Raw genomic sequence first — 14,813 nt, forward strand, 5'->3', positions numbered from 1 at the left:
TTAATATCACAACTACCATTAAAATAAGGTGCATAACACGGAATTTAGTCATTTTACAGTGTGACACCGTTCCTTTATTACTCCGTATTACTTAACCACACACATTTATTACTCTCAATAAACGAATGTGTTTAGAGTATAATAGGAAACGGTCTTACACAATAACTAATGCATTAGTAATTACCCTGAATCCAGCGTAAGGGTGGCGTGCGAATACAACATATTCCGTAATATAGCAACTACCATTAAATAAGGTGCATAACATGACATTACCCATTTTACAAATCACAAAACTTTGGAAAGACGGTCTCTCATAGCGTTATTGAGAGACCTCCAAATAAGATTTTCGTGGGTAATTATATTCATTAACAATGCCAATGTCTACTGTTTCATTGCATTTAAAACACAAAAACACATTTTTTTCATTATAAATTCGCATAAATTCTCCGCTACCTTGCTCAAATTCGGACTAAATTTGACGGTGATTTTAAAACATGGAGCAAATTCCATTGTTTACAACGGCTACGCCATTTTCTAAAAGAAAACAAAAATCATTAAAATTCTCAACAATTAATTATAAATTCCTGCAAAATTAAAATTCACCCCAAAATTCGGATTCTATGTTTCTATGCACACATTCCCAAATTCAAATCTTAATCAATTCAAAATTAAAAACACAGCTACAGAAATTAGCAACTCCAATACATTTTAACAACGGCATTATCAATTTAAAAAACAACGACAACACAACGTTAACTAGTGGCTCAAGAGCTTCCGCAAATTATCAATACAAAAACAAGAAAATAAATTGCAAAAAAAAAAATGTAGTTTATCATGAAAACAACAAAAGAAATGATATTGGTAATGTTGATTAATTTAATTGGTTTTGCTTAAAACCGTCTTAATTTAAGACATCTCGGCTCTCACGACTTCATTTTACTTCCACCTGTATTTTAATCGGTTGTGAGAGGTGTTTTTAAGTTAAGACGGTTTTAAACAAGAATTGGTGCAACTAAAAAGAAGCTCTGAAAAGGAGGGGTAACCTGGTAAGTAGAGGAGGTTGAGAAGGAGAAGCGAAATGGTGGAAGAAGAAGAAGAAGAGGAAGAATGAGGGAGAGAAATAGTGTGAGAAAGTTGAATGTGAAATTAAAAAAACAAGGGAAATTAAGAGGAGAAAAAGACAAGTATAGAAGATGTTTATGTTATGAGTGAAAATGTGAATAATGAGGGAGTGAGTGAGTGATGCCTAATTAATGGCAACTGATGACATGAAAAGAGGGAGTCACCGGAGTGTAGTTTTGGTAATAAATGCGTAAATTATGATCATCACTTGAGGAGTTGAACAGGACTTGAGGAATGTGAGTGGTAAGCTAATTTTGTGAATTTTGTGAGGGGGTCCATTTTAGCACAAAGGCTTGCCTTTTTGGTTTCTTTTCTAGACTTGGTAAATGGATAATCGGATTGAATACAGACGGTCTAGGTTGTTCGAGTTTAGTTGAGTTGTGTCGTTATCTGGTTACTTAGGAGGTAAATATGGAGTTAGATTGAAATATTGAATGAAGTCATGGTAAATCGGGGTTTGCTACAAATGTCAGGTCATTTTGAGACTGATCAATTTTATTTGCTTTTTTTTTTTTTTTGAGGAAAAAGCCAATGGCTCATTTCATTAACGATAAATCAAAGAGAACAGCTGAGTTCGCAGTCGGCGGTAAGGGATCGGACCACTCCACGCGACCTGACTCACTAACTAAAACATGAGCTAAAGCGTGAGCAACCGTATTGTTCACACGACTAGTATACGACCAAACAAATGAAGAAAACGAAGTACATAAATGCAAAATATCTTCTAAGACTAAATGAAATAAACTCCTGCCAAGCTTGTTGTTCCGAAGAGCATCGATGACTTGTAAGCAATCACTTTCGATTACCACCTTGTCATGTCCCTTTCGAACTGCCTCCTTCACGCCTTCGAGGACTGCCACCGCTTCCGCCATGTGAGGTTCCAACATCTGTGCCTGCAAAATAGAGAGCCCCCACCGAACTCGACCCCCACTACTTCGACAGACCACCCCAATGCCTACACCCGTACCCTCCTTGACTCCCGCATCTACGTTAAGCTTCACAAAACCCTCCTCTACGTCTTGCCACCCCTGCCCATTACCCGTCTGATCGTCTTGATTGCTCGTGGTCCTCGGCCTCCCTTTTGACCCCGCATACCCGCCACTTGCAATCTCCTCCAAGACGTCCCTACTCCGCTGTAAGACTCTCCGCGGGTCCACCTCTCTCCCTTCAAACAGAGCTTTGTTTCTGCATTCCCAGAGAGCCCAACACCCGACCATGAATTTCCCATGTTCCACAGCTCCCAAATCACGCCATCTCGCCTCAACCCAGTCACGCAACCGCCCTCCTTCTTCTTCTTCCTCTCTCGCCAAACCCAGACCCTCCCAGACCCGATTAGCCACCCAACAATCACGAAATAAATGGAGACTCGATTCAAAACAAGAATTGCATAAAGGACACAAGAAGTTCTCACCTCGGACTCGGGAAGCACTGTTCGCACCTGTAGCTAGAGCCTCGCTGCACAGTTGCCAGAAGAATAGCTTGACACGGGGCCACACCGGAATTTTCCATAACCGATTCCATAACCATTTCTCCCTTTCCCATTCCGACATATCCCCATAGTCCACTGACATTTTGGCTCCAACAAGCAGCTTATACGCCGTTCTTACCGAGTACACCCCATCTCGTTCGGGTTCCCAATACCGCAAGTCACTCGTCCTATTTTCACCAAGTCGAATATTTGCAATTCGTTCTCCCTCAAAGGGGAGGAAGGTCCCTTGCAGTAACCCGACATTCCAGCTCCTGCCATCGCTATTCAACAAGTCCGAAACTCGCATTTCCTCCTGACCCTGCTGGCATGGAGATATAACCCGCCCCGATTGTGTCCCCGGGATCTAGGCGTCCCTCCACACACTCGTATTCAGCCCGTCCCCAATACGTCTCCTTAACCCACAGTCCATCACCTTCCTCGCCTCAACTATACCTCGCCATGTATAACTGGGGTTATGTCCCAAGCTTGCCGTGAGGATAGTACCATTGGGATAATACTTTGCGCGCATCATTCTCGCCCATAGGCACTCCGGGTCCGTCACTAACCTCCAAACTTGCTTCCCTAGAAGCGCAAGATTGAAAGCCATAAAGTCCCTAAACCCCATGCCTCCCATGCACTTCGGTTGACACAATTTCCTCCAGGCCACCCACGTAATACCCTTCTTTTCCTCTTCATGATTCCACCAGAACCGCGACACAATTGATCTAAGCTCGTCACAAAAATTAGCTGGGAGTTTAAACACACTCATCACATAGGTAGGGAGTGAATTGGCTACCGACTTTATGAGAACCTCCTTACCCGCTCTAGACAACAATTTCCCGCGCCAACCATGTAATCGTTTACTAAGCTTATCCCTAATTATGTCCGTCAGACCCTTTTTTGATCTTCCAACCACCGTGGGTAACCCAAGGTATCTCGCTTGCTCATCAACCTCGACAATGCCCAACCTAGTCGCCAAATTACTCCTCTTAGTTCGTGGTACCCCCTTGCTAAAAGAAATAGTAGTCTTATCAAGGTTAACTAGTTGACATAATGCACTTTCATACCGTCGCAACACCTCTTTAATTACATCAGCCTCAGCCTCCGTCGCTTTAGCAAAAAAGATATTGTCATCTGCAAAGAGGAGATGTGAAACCTCGGGTGCTCCATTCGAAATTCTGACACCATGCAATGTCCGCGCCTCCACCGCCCTCTTCATGAGATTAGATAAAGCTTCCGCGCAGAGAATAAATAAGTAAGGCGATAAAGGGTCACCTTGTCTTAAGCCCCGTGACGGCGTAAATTCCCGTGAAGGTGTCCCATTGATTAGAACAGCAAAGGAAACCGTTCTGACGCACTTCATCACCCTATCAATCCACGCACAATCAAAACCCATCGTGATCATAACCTGCTCCAGGAAGGACCACTCGACTCGATCATAGGCCTTAGCCATGTCTAGCTTTATGGCCATATGTCCCTCAGTGGATTTCGAATGCTTCATGTAATGGAAAATCTCGAAGGCAATTAACACATTATCAGATATAATCCGCCCCGGAGTAAACGCACTTTGATTCACCGAAACTATTTCCCCCAGGAACGGCTTTAACCTGTTTGCGAGCACTTTGGACACAAGCTTGTAGGCCACGTTGCAGAGGCTAATTGGTCGGAAGTCACGAATTTTGTCTGGAGCTTTCTTTTTTGGGATCAAGACAATATTAGTCTTATTTATATCACGTGGCGATCTTTCACCTCTCAAAATGGCAAGAACAGTGGCTACCACTTCCGACCCAATTATGTCCCAGTAAGATTGATAAAAAAGCCCGTTCATCCCGTCCGGCCCCGGAGCTTTCAGTGGGTGCATTTGATGTAGAGCCTCCAAAATCTCCTCCTCCCTGTACTCTCGCTTTAAAGACGTGTTCATAGGAGCTGACACACGGTTTTCAAGACCGTGCAAAACATCATTGAAGTCTACTGGATTCGACGACTTGAATAGGGTTTCAAAGTAATTATTAGCCACTCTCGAAACTGCTTCATCCCCCGTATGAACCGTGCCATCATCACCCACGAGATTTGCAATATAATTCTTTCTTCTTCTATCACCCGCCCTCGAATGAAAAAACGAGGTATTTCTATCTCCATCTTTGAGCCATAATGCCCTTGATCGTTGACGCCAATATTGCTCTTCCTTTTTTCGCAATCCAGCTAGTTCCGCTACCAATTTGTTTCGTGCCTGGACGTTTTCCACACTCCGGTCTGCTTCGTTTAGCTGTGCAAGACGCCTCATCTTCCTCTCCATATCTTTACCAATTCTAGTTATATTAGTTTTCTTCCAAGCCCTTAACTCGGTTGCACAAGCCTGCAGCATAGTCACCAGGTCGCCCTTCCCTCTGTAAAAGCCTCTCTCAACAGCTTCCCCGCAACCTTCCTCCTCGGTCCAGAATTGCTCAAAACGGAATTGACGTCGCCTCACTCCCTCCATCTCCCTTCTATTTAAAACCAGTTTGATCGGTGAATGATCCGACCACTCACGTTCAAGATAGAAAAGCCGAGCAAACGGAAACAAATCTAGCCACGGAACCGTACACATTGCCCTGTCAATCATGCTCTGTCGATTAGCGTCCCCTGCCTGACCATTGTCAAAGGAAAAATTGTATCCTTCCCACGCCACATCTCGAAGCCCACAATCATTCACCGCCGCTTGAAAATTGTTCATTTGCCATTGAGGTCGGCTTCCCCCTTTCATCTCCGTTGAAAATAAAATCTCATTAAAGTCACCAATGCAAACCCACGGCAGAGAGGATTGTCTGCTAAGAACCCGTAATAATTCCCAGGACAGATGTCGATCAGAAACATTGGGCCAACCATAGAATCCCGTTAGTCTCCATTCGCCTTGCTCCCCCTTGATAGTGAAATCCATATAGTGAACCGATGCAGACATAAAAACACAGTCAATTTCCTTCTTCCATAAAAGAGCTAAACCTCCCGACCTCCCCATGCTATCCACCTCCATACCATAGTACCCATAAATTTTATTTGCTTTTAATTTCATGTAAAGGTGGGTTTGGGTTTGGATTTTGGCCAGGGCCGTCTCAAGAAAAGTGAAGACCCGGTGCGGAAAAAAAAAATTGAGGCCTCAAATTTACAAAATAAAAAATCGTTTAAATAAAATATCAATGCAAACCACAAATTATTCAAAAAGCGATTCTTTCGCATAGTTTTTCTTGAAGCGAATTCCTCTATCAAACAATTATAATCGACTTTATCATTGAATTCATTAAAATTATAATTAGAATTCATTAAGAATATAATGTTAAGAAGAAATATTACCTATTTCGATTTCTTTGAAACTGACAAAGTGACAAAGTTTTGATTCTAATTTCTTCAATTGAAAACTTGGAATGCTTTGTGGTGAATTGATTTGGGATAGTCATATTTAAAGATTAAAAAAAAACCCTAGATAGATTGAAGATTAAAGAGCAAGTTTAATTTTTTTGGGAAGGAAAATAATTCTATTTAGGGAAGGATGAGATTGAGGACTGGAATATGGAGTATGGATTATAGTAGTAATAAGTATACCGTATCTTTGACTTCATAATTTTACTTTTTTTTTCCTCAATTAGTTTATGGGTTTGCGAAGTTTGGGCCCCAAAAAATTGAGGCCCAGTGCAAATGCACATAGAGCGCCCCTTAATAGACGGGCCTGATTTTGGCAAATGGTGGGAGTTGGTCATTAGTTGAATTTTACGACCAATTGTATACTTCATCCATCTCATTTATGGAGTACTATATTTCTTTTATTATTATTTTTTACGTAATTTCAAATAAAAAGACACGTTCATAATAATAGTAGTAAAATGAAGATGTTTCCCTAGTTTTTAATCACCAACATTCATCTTGACTCTATATACTTAGTTTCTCATAGTCACGGTCAAACGAAAATGTTGTTTTTTCTTCACAGTTTCATAAAGTACCAACATAAGAAAATAATCGTCAATGAAACTTCGTAGAGTTTTAAATAGTCAAATACATAATGTGAACTTACATTCCTTTCCAAATATAGCCGATCTTAAAAGCCCGCTTCTATACTAATCCCTCCATAAACCGTAATTATATCGCGTTTTGAGCAAGTCACCCCAACAAAGCTACTCTTATTTAGTATTTTACGATCTGATTACGTTACTCTGTTTATATAAAATCTTCTAGAACAAATTCAAATTCTGTTTAAAACATTCTAATCAATCTTTTAAACAAAAATTAGTTTCGACTTTCGAAGTATTAAGGTTTGCACACATTTTAGTAAATGGGTAACAAAATTGTAAAATGAAGCAAAATAGGGTGGGACGTAAGAGGCCGGGAGTAACGTTGATTATAGAGTCCCAATCCCTATACGTTTTTGTCCCTATGCCCTCTTTTGGACACGAACAAAATTAGTCTCCAAAGTCAAATATAGTTTTTGAAATTCTTTGTTCATACGGAGTACTATGCATTACATTAGGTGACAATATCAAATTCCAATGTAGGTAAGATTTGAATATTAAGACCATAATTGGGTATAAATAATGTAATAAATAATAGGGAAAATGCACGCGGTGCTCTTGAACTTTCGATTTTTGCCCGAAATACCCAATTTTTTGTTCCGGAAAACTTAAAGAGGCTATAACCCGTGTCTACGAGTTCAGAAAGTGATAATTTTTTTTTTCAAATCGATTATCTTTCCGAGAACTACGATTTGAAAAAAAAAATTTGTCGTATTTGGATCCCGTAGCTAGGAGTTTTTGTACGTCAAAGTTTTATTTACCGAACAAACTTTGAGTGACCATCTCTCTTTGTCAGGAATTCCAAACGCGACAATTTTTTTTTTCAAGTCGTAGTTCTCGAAAAGATAATCAATTTAAAAAAAAAAATCGTCACTTTCTGAGTTCGTAAACACGAGTTATAGCCTATCAAAGTTTTCCGGATAAAAAAATTGGATATTTCGGGCAAAACATCAAAGTTCAAGGGCACCGCGTGCATTTTCCGTAAATAATACTCCCTCCTATTCTACATAACATTGCTTCTTTCTTTTTTCGTCTATTCATAATATCTTCTCTATTTCTTTATTTAGTAAAGTTGTATACTTATTTTAATCACCTCACCCCACAACAATACCCCACCTCACCACACAACAATACTTATTTTAATCAACTTACCCCACAACAATACTTATTTTAATCATTTCACCCACAATAATACCCCACAATACCTTCTCTCTCTCCAATTACCTAACCCCACTACAATAATTTAACTTATTTTAATCCCTCTCCTTAATTATAGTGCCCCTATGAATAAGGAGGTTTATCTAGAATAAGAGGGAATATTTGAAAATTTGTTGACCAACAATTCAACAAGCATTCCGGAATCCGAACACCAAGTATCACAAATTACGGAATAAGATTGTTATATAGTGCGCGAAAGTGTAATTGAGCCTGAACGTTATGTAATACATCTTTTCACCACTGTAAAAAAAAAAAAATAGGCGAAGGTTCCAGGCAACTTCCAGCAGTATTCTACAACAAGCATGTTCTGACTAAGCTTGATTTCAGTATTTCAGGATTTACAAAGTAACAGCTCTTCGTGAGCGCACCTGTGACGAGGGAATGACACATTATTACCTTGATGGACATCCCAGTTTACCACTTCAAAATAGAGAATCAAAAAGATAAACAGACTCAACAGGACAAAAGTGCAAATCCAATGCAACTCTAAGGCCCTGTTTTTTTGGACTTAAATCACTTAATTTAAGTTTACTTCAGGTCATATAAGTTATGATCAGATCCTATAAGTTCAGTTCAGTTCAGTTCATATCATATAAGTTCAGTTCAAATCCTATAAATTCAGTTTAGAAAAGTTATATACAGAGTATTATTTTTAAAAACCGACGCAAAAACATTCGATATTATTAATTATTCGATACATATATACATTATTATTTTTTTTAAAAAAATTATCACTTTTCTCATTATTTTTTATCGTAATGTAAGTATGAACAAACCAATGTATATAAAGCGGGAAAAGGTTATTATCTTACCTTGTGTTTTAGACTATATTTTCTTATAAGTGTTCTCCCTTGGCTGCCCACTAATTTCTTGTAATTTTTTTGTTTAATCTCAATAAAAGTTTGCGTTTTTTTGATGATGATAATAATAATAATAATAATAATAATAATAATAATAATAATAATAATAATAATAATAATAACAATAAAGTTGCGGTTTTATTAAATAATAACAACAACAACAAATAATAATAATAATAATAATAATAATAATAATAATAATAATAATAATAATAATAATAACAATAACAACAACAATAATAATAATAATAACAACAACAACAACAAGAACAATAATAACAATAGCAATAACTATAACAATAGCAATAACAAATAATAATAATAATAATAATAATAATAATAAATTAATTTAAGTTAATTTAAATTCGGACCGTGTAAGTTCAATTCAGATCCTATAAGTTCAGTTCAGATCCAATAAGTTCAGTTCAGTTCAGATCCTATAAGTTCAGTTCAGTTCAGATCCTATAAGTTCAGTTCAGATCCTATAAGTTGATTCGATTCGATCCTATAAATTCGATTCATTCAGATCGATTTTGTTTTTCGTCCAAAAAAAATGCGCTAAGACCATCCCAATCCCACTTTATTTATCTTGACCCATTTTCAAACTCTGAAAAAAAAAAATAATGACACACTGAACTAGACCGTCACCTAGCTCATACCAAATCTATACTAAAATACTCCGTAGTAGCCAATCATTAACACAAGAGTCTGAACTCCAATCAACTAACTATTGAGACCCTGCATATAAAATGACAATAGTTTCTACACCAAAACTACTACAAAGCCATACAATAACTCTACAGTATGAAAATGAATGCTGAAGTCTTAAAATCTGCTTGTTTATGCTAAAGTCACTTGATACTTGTGACCTAAAATCGAAATTTGGCAACATTAAAACTGTTTTTTAGACACAAGGAAACCAAAGAAAATAAAATCCGTGAGCGTCAAAAGGAATCCGGTATGCCCAATAGGAGAGTCTTGATAACCAGATTCTGAATCTTTCAATCGCGTTTCACACAGAGACCACATCAATGTCTCTACAAGTAACTTCCAAAGAAAAAACATGAAACAAGAAGTGATATCTATCTTAGAATGTAAAGTCAAGATCTGAAAAGCCGACTATGTCCACTGAAGCTGAATCTAGCACGAAAAAATATCTGGACTTTTCTTGGGAAATAAATGAACTTGAATACCATACGTAGTTGATAAATGAACTTTTCGAGTTTTTATAGCATACGCCACATGATTTACAACGAACATTACTCTAGAACCTCAAAGACTCTCACAAGTTGCGGTGTAAGGAACACCACATGATATGTTCCCTAAATATTTACTTCCAAAGAAAAAAAATTAAATTGGAAAAACTATTGATGTGTCGTGAAATCAGAAATATAAAAACTTGACTTTGATTCAGCATGCAACTAGGCCAAACTACCAAATTGGTAAATAAAGTGGAGGTAGTTTGCCGGATGGGTAAAAAAAGTATCATTTGAGACAAATTGGTAAAAAAAGTGAAAGGTAGTGACAAATTGGCCAAAAATGCTACATATTGTTTTCATTTTCTTTTCTTCCAACTAAAGTGGACAAAATTACCCTCGTCCACGTAGCAAGTCCAACCCGACATTTTGAAGTCAAACTCGCCTGACAAAAACTCAACTCGTAACCCAAAGTACGTAGTGATCCAAGTCAACCCAAATTTGAGATAAACATTTCTTGCGACGTATTTAACATTTATCATAATTATATACATGACCTAAAAAATGATACCAAAATAACTGGTCAAACGGGTCGAATTATTTTGGATCCAGTTATTTTCAGGTCAATGTTCAGGCCGGACAGGTCAATTCGGGTGTCACATTGAGGGTTTTAATTTGGGCCGGATCCTTTCGAGTTTCGGGTCTGTTTTGATATGTTGGTCGGGTCATTTTCGGTCAAACGGGACGGATTATTTTGAGTCCGGTCATTTTCGGGTCAATGTTCGGGTCGGACAGGTCAATTCGAGTTTTGAGTCACATAGAGGGTTTTAATTTGGGTCAATTTCAAGTATCGGGTCATCTTTTTTGGTCTAGTCAATTAGGCAGGGCTGGTTTTACCAGATCTACTCGTATCTGAATGACACATAATCAACCTAATTTGAATAAAAAAATTAACCCGTTCTCAGTCCTCGTAAACTTATAAATTTATAATAATAACTCACTCGAACAAGTCTGAACCCAAATAATTAACCAATCTTGAAACATATATTACATCTGACTAATATGCAAACATAAAATGACTTATTTGTCAGCTTTCGGATTATATATTAAGAGTATGGCAAGGGCAGTTTAGTCATATCAAATTATTAAGGTAGTAAATTAAATATGGTGAAATTTTTATGGTCAATTTGTCACATTCTTGCACTTTTTTTACCAATTCGGCACAAGTTACACTTTTTTTTACCAATTTAGCGATTAACTCCCACTTTATTTACCAATTTGGTTGTTTGGCCCATGCAACTACAACAAAATCGGAGACATACAAAGACAAAACAACCATAAACATAAACTCATAAAGACATAAACACAAAGACAATAGAACGATAAAGACAACTACCACCTGCCGCAGTGCCGCCGGCCGTCTGAGTGTCTGACACTCCACCACTCGCGGTACTACTACTCGCCTGCTACTCGGTATGTGTTCTCAGAATCTCAGTTCTTACTTCTCTTAATTTCTTATAATCTTATTAATTCGATTAATTTGTTGTTGATTAATTCGATTAATTTGTTCTTATTAGTTATTAGTTTTGATTAATTCGATTAATTTGTTCCCCAAATTCAATTAATTTGTTCTTACTAGTTTGATTAATTTGTTCCCCAAACCCTAAATCCCAATTTTGTTCTTATTAGTTATTAGTTTTGATTAATTTGTTCCCCAAACCCTAAATCCCAAATTTGTTCTTATTAGTTATTAGTTTTGATTAATTCGATTAATTTGTTCCCCAAATTCAATTAATTTGTTCTTATTAGTTTTGAGTAATTTGTTCCCCAAACCCTAAATCCCAAATTTGTTCTTATTAGTTATAAGTTTTGATTAATTCGATTAATTTGTTCCCCAAATTCAACTAAATATAGGGAAACCATGGCTTCTTATTAGGGCACAGAGTCTGGTTTATGGGGCAATACTGGTGGATGAGTTGAGCTACATCCCCTCCTAATGCCTATATATCAGTATCTGAACCACTGAAAGCCAGAGTACACATCACTAAATATAGGGAAACCATGGCTTCTTAATAGCTTACAATACTTGTGGAGTCGGAAGTCACAAAAAACCACATCGACCTCTTCTCCATTGTTATTAGAACCTCAAATTTTTTTGAATTAATGTATAAATGTTGTCCGCAATTTTTTTTCTTAGTGTGCCCCCCCTTTACTCAAATCCTTGATCCGCCCCTGAATCTTACCATATTAAGGTTATTAACATGTGCCCTTAAGGCACATTTTAGAAAAACCGTTTCATAAATGTAACGGCATAAATGTAACAATAATCAAGTGGGACAATATAAATGCGATGAGAAAAGTATACAATTAGCGGTGTGCTTGACGCGTGGACTTTTAAATGTTTAAATTCTAGAATCGTCAATGAAACTTCGTAGAGTTATAACTAGTTTTTTTTTTTTTTCCATAATGTGAACTTACATTCCTTGCCAAATATAGCCGATCTTAAAAGCCCGCTTCTATACTAATCCCTCCATAAACCGTAATTAGACCGCGTTTTGAGCAAGTCAACCCAACAAAGCTACTCTCGCTTAGCATTTTACCATCTGATTACGTTACTTCGTTTATATAAAATCTTCTGCAATTTTGCTATTTCCTCTCTCCTTTGTTAATCAAAACCTTCTTCTTCACCTCAAACTAATCTCACCTCCTTCCACAACCTCCTTTGCTACCTTGGGCGATTGTATCAATATTAAGCACGATTCTCGTCTTGAAGGTCGCACCTGGATGACATATATGGTAACTTTACTCTTTGTTGTGATTTGTTAGATAATTGTTGTTTATGTGATGCGTTCAGCGATTAAGTGGAGTCGATGTCATTGCTGTTCAAATGAACAGTACTAATAAGATGTGTTGATTGCTTTTACTTAGGTCATTCCATTCCAGCACCTCACTCCCCACTTTCCTGCCTCATTATATTGAAAAGGTAATTTTTTAGGCTCATCCATGTCAATTTTATTCATCGGTTTGCTGTTTTATCTTGTTTGTTTATTTTCTTTGATTACGATCTATTCTGATGTTTTTAGTGGTGGAACGTATCGTATTTTTCATTAATGGGGTTTAATTTATGATATTTTTTGTGTGATGCTCAATTTTCTAATCCATCCTTGTACAAATCAGATGTTATTTCCATGCTTCTACTTTAAAGTTGCCTCCTTCTCCCACACCTTTTACTTGTTAATATGTTACTGAGATTGTGAATCGTCAAATTATTAAAAACCCATAAATATCGGCAATTCGGCAAATATGGTCACATCTTTATCAAATATCCCCGTGCAAGGTTTAATTTTTAAGTTTCTTTTGTAAACTGTTTGTAAAAAACTTAGGGTTTGGATTTGAATTTTAAATGGGTGTGTTTGATTTTGCTTGCCCAGATCTGTTAATTGTGGTTTTTCTATTCCTGATAATAACAAGCACATCTCAGGAAACATTTTTTTCCATTTTCATTTTCGAGGGTTTTACTTTGTGTTCTTCTTAAAGTCCATCTTTTGTTTTTATAACTTCTACTCCCTCTGTCCCGGTCATTTGTTGTCCATTTCCATTTTGGGGGTCATTTGTTGTCCATTTCCATTTTGGGGTGTCTCCGTCATTTGTTGTCCTTTCTATTTTAAGGATGAACTTGATGAGTAATTTGATCATTTTCATTCAATTTGGTGCACTTGTCATTTAGTTATTGGCCTTTTCCTCATTCCTTGGTCTTTGTGCCAAAACGAAAGGACAACAATTGACCGGGACGGAGGGAGTATATTTTTTAAATGAATTAGGCAAATGGGGCATTTTTCTTTGATTTGTCTTGTGTGAAATGGGTCCAAATTACGATAAAATCATGCTCATATTAGTGTAAAAGTAGTTGTCAAAGAATTTGTTTCAGTGTATACTTGTGCAAGGTTGCTTTGTACAAGTAAGAATTTGTTTCACTTGAGGAGTTGAAGAGGACTCGAGGAGTGAGTGCTACTGTGTTAGCCTAATTTTGTTTTCACAAGCGTTTTATACTAAGTCCATAAAACTAGAATAATTAACTAAATAATGGGCCAAAGCCACGACTAAAGATCCGACCAAAACGCGCTCTAGTCGATCGACATAATAAGCTCGTCGATTGACCAAAGAGGTTAGTCGATCGACAACTTCACAAATCATCAATTCGTAGCTTTCCTGTGTCGAGGTTCATCTTGTCGACCTGTCGATCGACTTATAAGGTATGTCGATCGAATTTCTTTGCGCATTCCCGGTAACACGCACTGAACGTCAAAAGGCCGTCATTTCTTCGTTACTTGGTCAAATAGAGCGTTTTAGGTGACATTGGAAAGATAAGAGGATAAGCTTTCACTTCCAATTTGAATCACTTAGTTATCAGTTGTAGAACTCAAGTTATGACTTTTTAAATGGTTTCCAAGTTCATTTCGTACCAAGGCCGAGGTTGTAACTTTAAGGACAGTTTTTGGCTTGTTTGCACGTACTTAGGTTCAATTAAGATGGAGTGAGTTGAACTGAACTGAAGTAAATTAAGTCGAAATTAAATTCGAAAGAACCCTTAAAATGAATGAAATAGAAAAGCGAGCCGAGTAGAGTTGAATAAGTTGATTGATTTGAAATAAAATCCTGGATTTGTTTGTCATTCTTGACCTGTAAATTGTATCGCCACCTTCTTCATCTAGCTTGGGTTGCCGCCCTACTGCTGTTAATCGTCAACAACACCGACGCTTGTTTTACCAAATGCCTACCGCTCGCCGGTGTCATCATTCACACTACATATGACTTTCTCTTCCTCTCTCCCAAGTAAAGCTTTTTCAGTTTAACCCCAATTTTCAACTTCTCACTTTTTTACTCAAATTTTCACTTATTTACCCCTTCTATT

At 37.3% G+C, this 14,813-nt stretch overlaps 1 protein-coding gene and 1 long non-coding RNA gene across 4 annotated transcripts in view; one reads left to right on the plus strand and one right to left on the minus strand.

Annotated features, from left to right (window-relative positions):
* LOC141594372 (rop guanine nucleotide exchange factor 14-like) overlaps positions 1 to 14,813 on the minus strand; it is a 206,763-nt gene that overhangs the window by 12,585 nt on the left and 179,365 nt on the right. Inside the window, exon 2 of one of the 3 annotated variants that reach the window (XM_074414445.1) lies at positions 1,044 to 1,089. The gene's annotated coding sequence lies outside the window, so the exon portion shown is untranslated. Of the gene's footprint in view, positions 1 to 1,043; positions 1,322 to 14,813 lie in introns of those variants that run through there. The other 2 variants (XM_074414442.1, XM_074414450.1) reach the window with 2 other exon arrangements.
* On the plus strand, positions 11,259 to 13,386 carry LOC141594185 (uncharacterized). Its single transcript, XR_012522041.1, has 3 exons — positions 11,259 to 11,374; positions 12,830 to 12,884; positions 13,333 to 13,386. It is a non-coding gene; the product is annotated as an uncharacterized LOC141594185 (long non-coding RNA).

This window comes from Silene latifolia, chromosome 1 (genome assembly GCF_048544455.1).
Source record: "Silene latifolia isolate original U9 population chromosome 1, ASM4854445v1, whole genome shotgun sequence".
NCBI classification, from domain to species: Eukaryota; Viridiplantae; Streptophyta; class Magnoliopsida; order Caryophyllales; family Caryophyllaceae; genus Silene; species Silene latifolia.